Below are 17,701 nucleotides of genomic sequence, written 5' to 3'. Positions count from 1 at the left end.
ATCGGTGATCCCGAGACGGAGATAAGCTCTGGTTACCTCTACATATCGGTGATCCCGAGACGGAGATAAGCTCTGGTTACCTCTACATATCGGTGATCCCGAGAAGGAGATAAGCTCTGGTTACCTCTACATATCGGTATCCTGAGACGGAGATAAGCTCTGGTTACATCTACATATCGGTGATCCTGAGACGGAGATAAGCTCTGGTTACCTCTACATATCGGTGATCCTGAGACGGAGATAAACATTCTCTGCAGATGACTCCCAGCCGCCTTCGAGCTGACTCTGACTTATGGCGACCCCATATGTATCAGACTAGAACCGAGCTCCATATTGTCTTCTATGGTTGGTTTTTCAGAAGTAGATTGTCAGGTCTTTCTTCTCAGGCACCTCTAGGTGGACTTGAACTGCCAACTCTTTGGTTAGCAGCAAGCGCATTAACCATTTGCATCGACAAGGATTTCTCCGGATAACTACAGCTCTTCTTTTAGTCCCCAGAGCAGCTTGATTCTTTCACTTGTACGGAGTTCTCTTTGAAGGAACTGAAGTTCCAGAAAATGGGCTAGAAGTGTCTTCAAATGTGCTCATTGCAAATGACCAACCCATTTCCTGATTATTTTGGGTTATTTCTTACCCGTATGTTGGGGGTACTCTCTTACCCGTATTTTGGGGGTACTTGTGTACCAACTCCTGTTAAACCAACAAATCTATCCCAACTATCACCCCTGAAGAGTTGATCACTATAACGCTGGAGACTCTCTTATGCATAAGAAAGCTTATGGTAGGCATGGAAATTAAGTCTCAGCTGTGACCCTCATTATTCTGGAGAGCTGCCAAAGACTATGGAGTCTACTTGCCACTGAGACAGCGTCTTTACAGTCACTCTTGGGGCAAGAAAATACATTAGAGCTGACTGGTTTCTGGGTCATCACCAAGCTTGCAACAAAAGGCTCCGGATCACAGAATAGATGTAGATAGGTGGTAGGAGAAGGAAGCAGAAAGGCGGTGGAGTTAACGGCAGGATGAAGGCAGAAAGGGGATGGAGCTAAGGGCAGGATGAAGCCAGAAAGGGTATGGAGCTAAGGGCAGGATGAAGGCAGAAAGGGGATGGAGCTAAGGGCAGGATGAAGGCAGAAAGAGGATGGAGCTAAGGGCAGGATGAAGGCAGAAGGGGGATGGAGCTAAGGGCATGATGAAGGCAGAAGGGGGATGGAGCTAAGGGCATGATGAAGGCAGAAAGGGGATGGAGCTAAGGGCAGGATAAAGGCAGAAAACGTATGGAGCTAAGGGCAAGATGAAGGCAGAAAGGGGATGGAGCTAAGGGCAGGATGAAGGCAGAAAGGGGATGGAGCTAAGACATGATGAAGGCAGAAAGGGGATGGAGCTAAGGGCATGATGAAGGCAGAAAGGGGATGGAGCTAAGCGCATGATGAAGGCAGAAAGAGGATGGAGCTAATGATGAAGATAGAAAGGGGATGGGGCTAAGGCACAATGAAGGCAGAAAGGGGATGGAGCTAAGGCACGATGAAGGCAGAAAGGGGACGGAGCTAAGGCACGATGAAGGCAGAAAGGGGATGGAGCTAAGGCACGATGAAGGCAGAAAGGGGATGGAGCTAAGGCATGATGAAAGCAGAAAGGGGATGGAGCTAAGGCATGATGAAAGCAGAAAGGGGATGGAGCTAAGGCATGATGAAAGCAGAAAGGGGATGGAGCTAAGGCACAATGAAGACAGAAAGGGGATGGAGCTAATGATGAAGACAGAAAGGGGATGGAGCTAAGGCATGATGAAAACAGAAAGGGGATGGAGCTGAGGGCATGATGAAGGCAGAAAGGGGATGCAGCTAACCGCATGATGAAGGCAGAAACGGGAGAATGAACATGGCACGCAGAGGTGTGAAAATGTTTGCTGAATAATAATAATATTTATGAATAGTAACTTTAGACAGCCAAGGTTGGACTGGATTGCTGAGGCTGAAAATTTGAAGAACCAATTATTAATTGAATTTGATGGGGGAAGGGGACAAGAGAAGTATTAATAATTAATTCCAGGGCAAGAATGTGACATGTTAAGAGTAATATTGTGAAAACAGCCTGGCAGAATCATCTAGAATGAATGGGAAGCTAGAAGAACTTTCAGGAAAACACTAAATATTTCAAACTTGAGAAGAAGCTAAGCTTAGACAGTTAAAGCAAGAATGGGCGAAGAAAATGAATCCAAGAGAAAGTTTTAAAAGAACCTTTCCAACTAATCTATAATGAAATAACTATAGAATATAGTATTCTTATTTAACTTTGGGGAAAATAGCAACAAACAATTTTGAATTCATTTTACCACCAATGGGAGAAAACACTGTTTTGAAAGTTTGCTTCACTGGCCAGACATAAGAAAAGACCATTCTTATGGTTCTTAATATTGCCTACAGGTTCAATATTTCTGGCATTTTAATATTTCATCAGAAATACTCTAGGTTATATATTAACTAGAAAAATAAGTTTATTTTTTCTGCAACTTATCTATCAACAATGAGCCTGTTGTATTTATGGGTTCACTCCAAGTTCGCCTTCAAGAAGATGCACCTGAGCATTCATGGCTATGCAATCAACACAGGCTGGTGGGTGGGAACTTGAATCTCATTTCATGATACATTTGAGAATATAATTTTCTCCCTCAAAAACTGAATAAACAACATACAAGGACATCCAGCTTTGATTTTACATTCAAATTATAAACCTGTTGCAATGTGAATATTACAAAAGAATATATCCTATTCTTCAAATACAACTTACTTCTTTTTCGTTTCACACAATTCTTCCAGTTCACAAAACTACAGTATTCTTCATATGACAACTTAGTAGCATCTTTCAATTTCAAAGTCAGTGGAAACGATCACGTAAAATATCTCTGACTGTAAAAATTTCTCCAAAATATTCTATGGTTACATCTGCACCCGGCCAAGAAATCAACGGAGAACTTGATCATCAGGGTATTTCACCTCTAAAATGCTCAATATCATATCTAGATTTGTACAATTAGTCATTAAGAAACAAACATTTGTTTTGTAACTCTGAGGCTCAAAGCTATATGCCAATAAATGAATTTCATACCATCCTTCATTTTGTACTGGGAAACATAAATGACAATAACAATAATGTAAAAAATAATAATGTAGATAACATTTATTTAGAGCTTATTTGGTGGCAGGCACTGAGCTAAGCACTTTTCATGGATTATCTCATTTAATACTCTAACCATCTGTGAGGTGGCTAATTTTATCCCCATTTTACAGATAATAAAATTGAATCTCAGAGATAATCAAGTAACTTGTTCAGGCTTATATGGCTAGCAAACCCATGGCTGTCGATTCCGATTCATAGCAGCCCTACAGGACAGAGTAGAACTGCCCCATAGAGTTTCCAAGGAGCGCCTAGTGGATTTGAACCTCCAACCTTTTGGTTAGCAGCCGTAGCACTTACCCACTACGCCACCAGGGCTTCCATATGACTAGCGAGCTACATATAAATAAATAATGTAAGGCCTGTGAGAGAGTTATAAGCAGTCTACTACTAGTGCTTCAAGAAAAAAAGATAATAACAGCAATGCTCAGGAAGACATCCCAGAGTGAGTGACGTTTGAATTGAATCTTAACAGACTGAATTTCTAGCAAAACATAATAGTAGTCTGTATTCCTACACAAATGTCCTGTACAGTTAAGTCCAGGCATACTTAAACTGACCTTCCGTGACTAAGCTGAAACCTCGGTTCCTGAGCATAACTTACCCCTCTCCCCGCTCTCTCTCAGTACGCCTCTCTCTCCCTTCTCTGACCCATTTTCACAGTGGTTACTGCAAACTTTCAATACCTCTAGATCAAGGACTCTTGCCCCTTTCCTTTCAGTAGTTTCCTTTGCCTCTTAATTCAGTGCACACAGAAATGCCCTCTACCTAGAAAAGCTCCTTGCTCTTCAGTCCTGGGGAAGAAGGAGAGAAGAGGGCCCTGTAGATAGAAGAAGAGCATCTGCGAGTACATTACAACCCAAGAAAATGAGCAGCCAAGCATGTTCGTGGTTTGCACCATCCAGGGACTCCATCCATAAATCTGCTTTCCCTTAAAGAGGAAGCCTTTCCGTCTGTTTTTCCTAGCACCATGTTTTCCATGTTTTAAGGGCTGCCACCTGGTCCTACAGCTCAGAAATTCCAGTAATTTTGCAAAATTTGCAGATATAGGATTTAAATAATATCCTCCATCACATTTTCAAACTAAAGATCCCTGATATTTTAAGTACGTCTTCGTATAAATACTTCTCCCCTTAAACACTTAAGTTTACTTTTCTATGATACCTCAAGCCCAGCTGAGCTTTTCTTAATTAAAAAAAAAAAAAAGAAGAGTATGGAAAAAGACAAATGTTTTCTACTTTGTTACAGTATCTTTCTTGAGGGTAATTAACATTTTTGACTCCTTCAAACCAAAACCAAATCCACTGCCGTTGAGTCAAATCCAACTAATAATGACCCTATAGGACAGAGCAGAACTGCCCTATAGGGTTTTCAAGGCTATAAATCTTTTTGAAAGCAGACTGCCACATGTTTCTCCCACAGAGCGCCTGGTGAGTTTGAGCCACTGACTTCCCAGGCAGTAGCTGAGTGCTTTAACCACGAAGCCACCAGGACTCCTCTTTGACTCCTTAGCCACAGCAAAATTGTGTTTATATATAATCCCTTTTTTCAATCTTCCTGAGATCTCATCATTGCTGACCTAATCTAGTACAATAGCGTCATTGTCTTATACTTGGTATCTCTGCCTCCACTCTGCTTGCTTAAATCCCTTTTACACAATGACAGCCAAATATCTTCCTAAAGCATTGTTCTCACCACGTTATTTTCCTGCTCAAAAAAACTTTTATGGCTCTCCTTTCGGTATAGAATAAAATTTTAGCAAAGCATTAAGCATCTTTCATAATCTGGGCCTAATATACATTTTCTGTTTCACGGTTTATTTCATTTTTAAGTTATCTGTGCAATGCAGATACCAATTTGAACAAATGCATCCTTTCTTGTGCCTATAATTTCATTCATACAATTCTTTTCATCTAGTATGTGATTGGTAGGTTCACCTGTGTAAATCCCACCATAGTTCAAAGCCCCACTCAAATGCACCCTCTTGCATAATGCCTACCCTTAAGATTGGACTTAATCTGTCCAGAAGGACAGGCCATCATTTTCATGGTGGCATTTTTTCCTGAGGTGTATGTAGTTACTTGTACACATGCCTGTAAATCATAAAGAGCTTGATGATGTACCACAAACTGTACTTAATCTGTGGCATGTGCTCAAGCAACATTTTTTAGTTTCTTTCCAGTGTTGATCTTCAAACCTCTCTGTTGGGTAGTTGCAGGCATTTGTTGGTCAATCGTACTTCTCTAGTGAATGAGAATAGTCTTCCAGGCAAGTCCATCTATTGTCTTCTTGGCAAGCCACATACTCAGCCCATCTGTGCCTGACGCTGCAGACAGCTTGAATAACATCTGTTAGCCACATACATTAATGAGATTCTATACCCACCTATCCATCAGAATCAGTAAGGCAATGAAACTAATTTAACACACTGGCTTCTCTGTCCAAAGACCCGCTAACATGAAATCCAAAGATATATTACACTCTCAGTTAACCATGTTCATTTAACTTTGAAACATGGGAAGAATTCATTCCAATAGTCTCATAAAAACAAAGTAATCTGAGCCACATATGGAGATGGCTTGTGATATATATACTTTTCACAATATATTTAAACACACATTTAGTTTTATCTTTAAACAGTCTTCCAAATCTATATATTTGGCTACCTCCCTTTTTCTTCTCTTTTAAGAACTTAGCATTTTTCTGCCCATGGGAAGAGTAATTTATTATAAGGATCTGAGATTACCTCACCCTGAAAATCCTAGGAAAAGGATTCTATTTTGATTGTATTGAAGAATTTAATTTTTAACTTTTATCTATAGTTTATATGACGACTCCCATGTTGTTACCGGTGACATTTTTACTTCAGTGTCTCTCTTATGCTAGTTATGATGGGAGAAAATTGTTGAAGGAAACATTATCTTATAATATGGTTTGATAAATGAACAAATAATTCTCCATCACTGGCAGCATTCTTATGGATAGATGGGACAATATCACAGCAGGTAGCATGTCGCATCTATCGACATATGAAATGGAACTCTAAACACTGTTCTGATATCTGAGACTGGAGACCATTTATGAGGCATTCATACATGTATGTATAACTTCAGAATGAAGAATTTTTAGTAGGTGGATTCTTCTTGTGTTAGATAATCTTCATAAAAGAATTCAAGCAGAAGTAGGAGTAGTGATTCCATGAACCTTAATCGGTTTTTCATGTCATTCATTGCTATATAAGCACTTTGATGTCTGCTTTGCATATATACAGAATTTAATGAAAATACAATACAATAGGGAAAATATAGCTAGAGAGAAAAAGATTTAAAAAACAACCCAAAATTCAGGATAGAAACTTAGCCTCAGTTGAATGAATGAACTATGTGTGAAGGCCATTCAAAGTCAGTTAATATTTAAACACTAATTAATTCAATGACTAGAAATTACAAGTATTTTGAAAGGTCTACTGGCCTATCCATGTAAAGTGCTAGAAAATAAAAAAAAATATTTTCTAGATTCTCAAGCCCTGATAGGCTGACCATTTCCACAAGTTCAAAACAATCAAACTCATCGAGATAGTATCAAAATCCAAACTAGATATCATAATATTCTACCAGAAATGAGTTTTTAAATACATTTTGCTAAATACAATTGTTTTTAGTTATTCCATTGGGGAATGGTGGTAATATTCCAATTTTTCCTTAGATGGACAATGATGAATCACTGATAAAATGTCAACATTGGATATGTATAAACCAAAAACCAAACTCATTGCTGTGGAGTCGATTTCGACTCATAGCGACCCTACAGGACAAAGTAGAACTGTCCCATAGGGTTTCCAAGGAGCAGCTGGTGGACTTGAACTGCCAACCTTTTGGTTAGCGGCTTTAGCTTTTAGTCACTGCACCACTAATGCTGCAGATATGTATAACCATAGACATGCAGCAAAATGGCACACCTGACTTGTTGACAAAAGCATGTTACTATTTTTGATGATAATCATTCTAAATGTCCTCAAAAAACAAACAAAAAGCAAAACCACTGCCATCAAATCGATTCCAACTCATAGCAACCCTATAGGACAGATTAGAACTGCCCCCAAAGAGTTTCCAAGGAGCACCTGGTGGATTTGAACTGCTGACCTTTTGATTAGAAGCCGTAGCACTTAACCACTACAACACCAGGGTTTTCAATAGAGGGTTTACAATTATCCATGAGCTAATATTAAATTACCATAAAAAAGTAATATACTTGTTTCATTAGGCCTAAAACCAAGACCAAGGAAAATTAGCAACCAAGTTGGTTAGACTGAATTTATATAAGAACTTCAATCTAAAAAATGAGAATGCTTAAGTTGAAAGGAAATTGACACATGACCACCTTTAACTTGTATTTTGTGTAATACATAAATTCCATAAATACTATTTCCATACTGTTAATTGCAAATATATAAGGACTATATCTGTTCACCTAATGTTCTCCATACCTTTTGGAAAATTGCATCATTTCTTTTTACTTTGAACAACACAGTCGTAAAAATATAACGATTCTGTATTATCAGACTGGAAGCTGATTTTACAGCCTCTCTAGGACCATCATGCCAGACAGTACTGAGGCATAACGGCAGAATTGAAAATTTTAAAGGATTTGCTATGACAATTCAGCTACTTCATTGTCTACTATGCTTCATTTTAAATGAGTCACAGTTTCTTTGAAAGTATTTGCTCCTTATGTACTCTACTTATTTATTTTTACTATTTCTTTATTTTTCTTTTTTACCTTTGTAAGGAGTCAATATTGTTCTTTGGGTGTTAAAAGACATATTGTTGTTTTAAGCTGTAAAACAGGCTGGTGTTGTTATGAATGCAGCAAGAGTATCTGTCTCCAGAGTGCTCCAAACATGCGGTCCTGTGTTTCTGAGCGAATTCTTAGGGCAATCCTACATGGTAGTTTAATTACACCTATTTATATTTCCAGGTCTCTGTGAACAGCTCAGTCCCGTAGATTAAACAAAACTAAAATTGAGACTGACTATGTATTATATTAAGGAGTCTGGAACAAGTCAGCTATCATGGTGTTAGGAGAAAAAAAAAAAAAGAATACAATATTTTAAAGCAGAAGTACATAGGAAAACATTTAGTAAGTAATGCAGTAAAAATTTTTGCTTCCCCCCAAAAAATCTGATCAAAAAAAGACATGGCAAGATTTTTCACTTGTCTGAATCAGTGTTCTTTTATCTGAAAAATAGATTAGAAGAAGGAAGTAAGCTAGCTGTTAGTAGCAGAACAGAAAATTGAACCCAAATTCCCCCTTCTTATTAATTTTGGGTACATTTCTAAGACTCCAAACATTAAAGCCGTCTGTATGTGTCTCCTTGCTGCCTTTGCTTCCTGTGGCACTGCAACAAATTAGCACAAATCTGGTGACTTAAAACCACAGAAATTAACTCTCCCACAGTTCTAGGGGCCAGAAAATCAGCATCTCAAGGCTGAAATTGAGTTGTCAGAAGAGCCATGCTCCCTGCAGAGGATCTAGTGAGAATCTATCTGTTCCTTGTTGCTCTGGTGGTTGCCAGTATACTTTGGCTTGTGGCTACTTTGCTCCAGTCTTCAATCTCTCTTGGATGTGCTGTCTTCGCATCGCCTTCCCTCCAGGACGTCTGTGAGGTCTTCCTCTGCCTCCTATTATCAGGACAGAGCCCTCTTGGGTAATCCAGGATAACCTCTCCATCTCAAAATCCTTAACTTATTCATATCTACAAAGACGCTTTTTCCAAATAATGGAACAGTTATAGGTTCCAGGGATTCGGTCCTGATATCTTTGTTTTTCTTTTTTTGGTGGGGGAAGCATTATTCTGCCTACCACACTTCTGTAAATAAGTAGATCGATATACTTACTTGAATTGCACTGCACAGCAAATATGTGATGGTGTCATCCCTATGGCCTTTGTACAGCCACTGTCCATGTAGAAGAGACTCAGAGCCTATTAAAGGACCTGCCAAAGCACATAAATAGTATACTATGTTCACAGTCTCTGGCTTTGAGGATTGTCCCCTTGTGCTTTAAGTCAAAGTTAAAAAAAAAAAAAAAAATCCACAGGTGTTGATATTTCCTGTAATCTCATTTTTGAAAATTCTAAATAGGAGCAGTACCTCCACTCATGTCAGCATGTGAATATGGAAGTATTTTGGTTGCATAAATGGAGTCTCAAAAAATCAATAAGATATCTTTAAGTAATATCAATTTTATTCTGCTTCTCAGTCCTGAAAAAATTCATGGCTAAGTGTTTTTACATGAGCTAAAGAGACAAAGGAATACCTCTTGACAATAGCTACTTGAAATGTTGAAGGTTAGTATTGTATTAATTTTAAAAGAACATAGGCTTGCTTCTTTGAGCATTTATTCCATCTGTGTCCTATTATGAGGTGTTTTGTTTGCACATGCTTTTATGTCTACTAGAAAATTTACCTCAAATAAACCTGAAGAAACCAAACTAAATAATATCACAACCCTTACTTCCCTACCATAATTTACTTGATTATGTCACAGGCAGAAAGCCATAATAGCATAGCATCTTTCACACAGATTGTACTCATTTTAGTAATTATTAGCAATAAGTTCTTGGTGTGTGGTTCAAAACCAAAAGTTCAAGGTAAGTTTTTCCTCTGAAAAATTAGTGAAATCAACTCAGATTAGATTAGCCATCTGCGGAAATCCCCTTAAAAGCCGCTATGTCTCCTAGCTCAAAAGCAGAAAAGGCAGGTGTAGCTATCAAATAAAGGCTTAACAATGTAAAAGATGATACAGTATTTACTGAATCAGAGTGTCCTTCCCTCCCCCCCCCCCGAGGAAAAACACACTTATCATTAGGAGAGAGTTAGCCTGAAATCTAAAAAAAACAATCATCTGAGAGGAAAGCAACTTGTTAGGTTGTCACCGATGCCATTAAATAAAAAGACACACCTATCAACCTTCCCAGGTAACACAAATCTTTCAGTTCCCATGGTAACTGTGGTCCCGGAATGGTGATACAAGTTCTTTAGATCACGCCTCACTCCTAGTTCACAACCTCAGCATTCTTCCAATACCCATCGTCTCCTTATGTTGATCCATGTTTAATGAGTAACTGTGATGACTGGGCATTGACCCACACGACAGTTGTAGTTTTTATTATCAATTCTGATTTAAACTCTAGTCTCCTAGGAGTCTGTGTGTATTAATCGATCATTGAGGCCTGGCAGAAACACTCATCAAGTTTATAAACCTACAAAACCGAGAATCAGACCTTAGCACACGGTGGTCACACCAAGGCTCTTCCATCCATGAATCCCTGTTTATGTGGTCAGCTGGTGCCCCAAGCAACATCTCTGTTTACTGATACACTCATATCAATCACTCACAAAACGTTTATTGGGTACACCAACTACAAGTAAGGCACCATGCTAGGAGATGTGGCAGCAAATGTGACTTGCATCAAAACTGCTCTCGTGGAGCTTATAGTCTGGTGAGGAAAACAGTAACTTTTAAAAAACAGTGTCTTAAATTATATTGTTTTAAGTGTTTCAAGTAAAAAGACGGGGTATTCTAGCATGTGACTTAGGTGGTAGAGTCGGGAAGCTCTTACCTAAGGAACTACCCTGGAGGCTGAAACCTGAAGGATAAAAAGGAGTTAGCCAGGAAAGTGAGGAGTAAGTTTTTCCAGATGAAGAAAAAAGCAAAGATACTCTGAAGTGGAAAAAATCCAGGTGCGCTCAGGGAGAAAAAAGAAGTCTAGAGCTCAGTCAAAGAAGAGAAGAGTGGCCCAGAGAAGACTGGAGGGAGCGATCAGCCAGATCATGCTGGGCCTGGCTGAGGGGCCTGGTAGGAATCCTGTAGTTTGTTCTCAGGTCCATAAAACACTTGGAAGGGATTTAATCTTTGCAAGTCATGGGAAGATACTGTTTGATTGGGATTTGCTGTTACAAAATCCTTGTCCATCTACTTGGGATTGTACTAAATTTCTAGCAAACACAAAATAAAGAGAAGGAAAAGGCCATCTTTATTTCTTGCTCTCAATAAGCAGAAATCATCATAAATGGTAATGCAGGGCCTATGGACCATATTCAGGAGCAGCTGAGTTGTGTTCGTTGAGTACAATGTAATTTTTTTTTTAATTGGATTAGGATTCCTTTAAATAGGCCACTCTGTCCAATTGATTTCAAGCCCCACCATATCTTATTGTCTCATGAATGCTTTGGCCACTCATTTTACCTGCCTGGCTGCTAAAGTCTTTTGAGTTTGTAATCTGTACTTAAATTGTCAGTCTATATAAGCTATTAATCTAATTTTACTGAGAGGAACCAAGCTGAACAGGAACACAAATGAAATAAAGAAGTAATCATTAACATTCCTTAGATCCTAGAATCCTCTTAAAACATGATGAAAAATGTTTACTCTCTCACCAGAAAACCGTACACGCGCACACACACGCACACACACGCACACACATGTACACACACACGTTTTTGTCATACAGTTTCAGAGAAGTACACATAACTTCAAAAACCATTTGAGAAACTGCAGAAGCTCAGCAAGTGAAACCTGCTGAAGATGAAGGAGGTGGCAAGGAATCAGGAACAAATAGTAGTTGGGTTACCCCAGTGGGGAATTTCCTCACAGAATAAAAAAAATAGATGAGAACAATTATGCAATTTCTATTAGATCTCACAAAGGGCTTTTCCAGAAAGCCCATGTACCCTGGAAATACGTACATAGGCTCTCTAGTCTCAAATAAGCAGATTTTACAGGCTACTAATGATGATGGAAAGATTTTCCAGGTAAAGAAACGAGCATTAGCAAATTTGAGGATAAAATTATTATTTCTCTTTTTTGCAATCTGCTTTTTGCCGACTTTAAGTATGACACAGTTGACCTTCTCTTTCTCTTACTCCCTCTTACTGTGTCCAGCTCTCACTTCTTTTAAAAACAAAATTCAAAGAATTTGTGCAATTTTCCAGAAAATTGTATAAACAAATTTATAGCTGCCATACTGCTGCTGAAAATGTGACCATACATCAAATGTTAGCTTTTCTCAAACGTCACAATTCTAAGTACAGGATTCTCTACTGAAAATTATCCTTCTGAGGCTTCCAACACAATTTGGTCATGAGATTTTGATATTCTGGGGAAAATACATGTGTTGTTGTTAGGTGCTGTTGAGTCGGTTTTGAGTCAACCTGACGTACAACAGAATGAAACACTGGTCAGTCTGGTGCCATCCTCACAATCATTGCTATATTTGAGCCCACTGTTGCAGCCACCGTGTCAATCCATTTCATTGAGGGTCTTTCTCTTTTTCGTTGACCCTCTACTTTACCAAGCATGATATCCTTCTCAAGGGACTCATCCCTCCTGACATCATGTCCAAAGTATGTAAGAAGAAGTCTTACCATCCTCACTGTCGAGGAGCATTCTGGTTACACTTCTCCCAAGACAGATTTATTTGTTCTTCTGGCACTCCATGGTATATTCAATATTCTATCTACGTAACTCTATGTAAAACACAACATTTATTCCCAGTAGAAATGTCACTCACCTCCCAGCATCCAAAGTGACACACATGGACCCATGTTGGCACGCTCAAGTTGGACAGTTGAGCAGGCAAGTGATTGACTATATGGCACTTTAAATACCTTTACTCCGTTATCACATTTTAACTCAGAATGTGGATGGTGAGCGAACTGCTAGGCAAAACCCAGCTCTATGGGATACAGCGTCATCTGAAGTACTTACACAAAGGGAAGATATACAAAAAACCCAAACCCAAAGACCCACCAAAAAAGAAGTTTCTTACAAAGGTACCCACTTTTTTTTTTTTTTTTCTATGCCTATTGGGATTTTCTGTGAGCAGGAAAAAAAAAAATTGAAACAGGCCATCTGTCACTGGAGGCTCCACTAGAGAAATATGTTTTCAGCAAAATGGTAAGTTTTCAGAAATGATTTCGAAGCAGCTTGGCATTGAGCATTGGAACCAGAAAAGTCTTACAGAGCAAACTTTGGAGTACAGGACAGAAAGTGAATGTCAGCAAAGACTTAGCTAAGGGAAGAGTGATGTGTTGCCTCCAAGATAGAGAACTTTAATACGGAAAGTTTGAGATGTCAGTGAAAGTATTTTTAAAGCAACATTCCAAGGTTAAAACAATTAGAGAAGAGGGAGAGATTCTTCAAAGATTTTGAGCATACACAGCAGAGAAATTGGAAAAGAGAAAGTTCTTTAAGGTGCCAGATGACCAATATTTAACTGGGATTTTTCAAACCCTTGATCGTTACAAGGCAAAATAATTTAGGGATTATCCACGTGTCTTGCTAAACACTGCACATAAGGTTTGTGCAGATAATATCTCCCCTTTTAGAAAACGACTATGGATATTGAGAAAACAAAGATTTTGAAGGATGTGAATGACTTAGCAAAAAGAATGAACTAAAATTATTCTACAGAGAGTATGGGAGAGAGCGAGGGATTAAAAAATATTATACTCCAATAAGGCAATCGGTGTAAATAATAGTCCTGAAGATTATAAGGAAAGGATAAGACAGAGGTGTTAAAGAGAAAATATGAAGCTGTTCATAATGAGAAAATCATTCTGATTCTCCTGGAATTCAGATTTCCAGGTTCATGAAATTGGAGTGGTCTACCCAGGCCATCCACCCTTAGATGTCCCTTTGATCCTGAAGGAACTGGCTTCCAGAAGTCACCTTCAGGTCAAACAATAGCTTGTTGGTGGTGGGGCCTAGAGTCGGTTCCAACTCATAGCAACCCTATCTACAACAAAATAGCTTAGTCTGCAACTCAGTGGAGACGGTTTGGCCTTAGGCATTGGGTTATTTTGGAAAATTGTCTATGTGCAGCCAGCTTCATGAAGCAGGAACTCCAGGGTCTGACTAGAGGCTGTGTTTTAAGATGTATCACATGTCCTTGGTGATTCTGTTTCCATAACCAAGGGATTCTGAAACCCTGCTAATGCTTTGATGTTACCTCCTGAGAAATTAACGTAACAATGACCTATATAACCCATTTCCATTGTCCCCTCCTTGGAGTGCCTTACAGATGCTAGGCTGACACTGCCTGATTTGAATCATATCTACTCACAATAAATATATTCTGTTATACTAATTTTTGTTGTTTCTCTAAGAATTTAGGCTTTTGACAATAGACGTACATCAGACACCTATTTTGACAGTTAAAGTTTGCTTTACGGAGTGGTTAAGAGAAAATTCTATCATTTATGTGTACGTTAAGTAGCACATTAGACACTAGCAGCTCCTTGGAAGTCCTTCATCTGCTGCAGGACACCTGCCTGCTCTGTACTCAGCTATGCCTGCACGGCATAGCACGGTGACAGGGAGTGAGAATGGTGCAGCCCCATGGGGTCAGCTGCCTGACTAGAGAGACCCAGAGGGTGGGAAGAGCGGCCCAGTGTCTCATAAGTAGTCAGTGGCAGAGCCAGCATTTCAATCCTAGTCTGCCCGATTCCAAGATCTGTGTTCATTCTACTCTAACCCCACCTCATCCAAATTGTGGACTGACAGGATCTCGGTGTGTCCGTCATGGAGGCCTTGCCTATTTATCTTATTTCTTAGGGCTGCTGTATTAAATCAGATCCACCCCATGTGACAAAGTAGAATTGACCATAGGGTTTTCTAGGCTGTAACCTTTATGGGAGGAGATCACCAGTTCCTTCTCAAGGAGCCTCTGAGTGGGTTCCAACTGCGGACCTTTCGATTAGCAGTTAAGCACTTAACCATTGTATCACCAGACCACTATGAGTTAGAATCAACTCAACGGCACACAATAACAACCAAACCAAAAAAACCAAACCCATTGCCCTCAAGTCCATTCTGACTCATAGGGACCTTACACAGCTGTAACAAACACCACAAAGTGGGTGGATTTAAAGAACAGTATTTTCTCACAGCCCTGGAGTCTATAACTCCCTTGTTATGTTAATCAACGCATCAGCTCTGTTGATTCCTCCTGAGGGCTGTGAGAGGACCCTTCCATGCTACTCTCCTAGTTTCTGGTGCTCCCAGCAATCCTTGGCATTATTTGGCTTGTAGATACATTTTCACATCACTGGCTTCCCCCTTGTCAAACTCTCCATAACTGTTCTCATCTTTTATAAGGCACCACTGCGTTGGGATTAGGACCTACCTTACTTCTGTACAACCTCATATTAACTGATAAGATCTTCAAAGATCCTATTTCCAAACAAGGCCCATGTCTTAGTTTCCTAGTGTTGTCATAACAAAACACCACAAAGTGAGTGAGTTTAAAAAACAGAAGTTTATTTTCTCACCGTTCTGGAGGCTAGAGGTCCAATTTAAGGCATTGGTAGGGCCATGTTCTTTCTTTGTGGGTTCCAGGTAAGGTCCTTCCTTGTCTCTTTCAGTTTCTGGGCACCTCAGGCATTTCTTGGTATTCCTTGGCTTGTGGACAGATCCTAACATGCTGTCTTCCCCTGTGTGTGTGACTCTCTCCATCTCTGTTCTCCCCTTTTGCAAGACACAACTCAAAAGGGATTAGGACTGGGACTTACCTTGCCCCTATATGACTTAAATAATAACAGCTAATGACCATCTAGAGCCCTTGCATTTTAAATGACAAAGCAGGTGTTCAGGGGTCATAGAGCTGGTGGGTGGCAGGGCCAGGTTATGACCATCCACAGCCCTTGCATTTTAAATGACGAAGCAGGTGTTCAGGGGTCACGGAGCTGGTGGGCGGCAGAGCCTGGGTTAGGCCCCAGCACTCCCAGTTTGTGTCCTCTCATGCCACCCAGTACAATATTACATCAGAAAGAGTCTTGGTAATACAAAAATATGCAACAAGGTAAGTGGCAAAAAGATAAATATGTCATTTATGGTTTTGTTTTATATAGGAGAGCTACTTTAAGTCAAAGGTCCCTGGATGGAAGAAAGGGTTTGCACTCAACTGCTAACCTAAAGGTTGATGGTTTGAATCCACCCAGCGCAGCCACAGAAGAAAACCTGGCAATCTACTTCCATAAAGATCAAAGCTAAGAAAACTCTATGGAGCAACTCTACTCCGTAACACACAGGTCACCATGAGCTGGAGTCCACTCGATGGCAACTAAGGACAACATTTTAAAACAACAGGAGTTACATCTGAGTGTATACCTCGAAACCTCAAGGATGTCTTCCCGTTTCCCACTCATGCTTGGGAAAGCAACTGAAACAATCCAGTTTCATATAAAAAGTGCAAAGAGTTCTTCCCCTAGGTTAAAAGATAAAAAGAAAATAAAACGGTATCCTTTTGCCGTTTAAAAATGCTCTAAAGGTCGGTATTTTATTTTTCAAACACTACCAGAAAATTTACCATGAAACCTTAAATTACCGTGAAATCATAGCAGAAGATTACATTCTTGACATTGTGTATGGCACTGCATAACCACAAAGTGGCAGTGCGATGATCCAAGAGAGACCGGCACTGCATTGCTTCCCATGGATTCTTTGCTCAAACCCTCTTCTCCTTCCACAGTGATGGTATTTAGATTCTTAGGACATTTGCTAGCGCTCCTTACAAATGTTCATAATAAATAAGACTAGACTCAAAGGAAGAGTTCTTCACTCCACCTTACTGTGAGAACTGTTTTTTTTTTAATAAAACAATAGATAATGAAGATTGTTGTACAACATGGTGAATGTCATTAATGTCATTCTGAATTGTACATCTAAAAATGATTAAAATGGCAAATTTTCTGTTATATAGATTTAATAAAAATAAATAAAAATTAATTTCTTAATTAAAATAAATTTAATAAATTATTAATTATTTATTAAAAATTTTCTAAGCAAGTTTTCTGAGAGCATTAATTGCTCATGGTAGTGCTTTAAAAGCCAAACACACCATGACTTTTACCATCTTCTTGTCCCTCCCACCTTCCCCACTGTTAACACTTTGAAACCAAAGAGAAATGCTCTCCACAGAAACCATTTTTTAATGCAACCACAGCAGAGACTTGTGAGGACCTCAGGTCACCACTTACTGGAGTGCGTTTTGTTCTTGTCAGGGCCCAAAATGAATTCCATGAAAAAGTAGATCCTGGCCAGGGTGAGAAATAACAGCACAAGTTTATCTCCTCCCAGAGGCCTCTCCTGCCTTCCTTGTTGTTATTCCTTGTATCAGTCAGCAGCCCAGCAGGAAACAGATGGCAAATTTAAATGAGGAAAGTTTAATAAAAGGACTGTTTACAGGGGTGTTCCTGTTATTAATGGATGTTTGCAGCTGTTTCTTCTCATTTTGAGTCCTGCTACATCAGCAAATGAAGGTCCCAAAAGCTTTACTCCATCCATGTCATTAAGTTTGACTCTACTTTGAGGAGGCAGCTCTTCCCCAGTCATCTTCTGAGTTCCTTCCAACCTGGGGGGCTCATCTTCCAGCACGATATCAGACAGTGTTCCGCTGCTATTCATAAGGTTTTCACTGGCTAATTCTTTTCAGAAGTAGACTGTCGGGTCCTTCTTCCTAGTC

This window comes from Elephas maximus, chromosome 12 (genome assembly GCF_024166365.1).
Source record: "Elephas maximus indicus isolate mEleMax1 chromosome 12, mEleMax1 primary haplotype, whole genome shotgun sequence".
Taxonomy (NCBI): Eukaryota; Metazoa; Chordata; class Mammalia; order Proboscidea; family Elephantidae; genus Elephas; species Elephas maximus.
The sequence above is the reverse complement of the archived record's forward strand: the minus strand, read 5'-3'. Positions refer to the sequence as shown.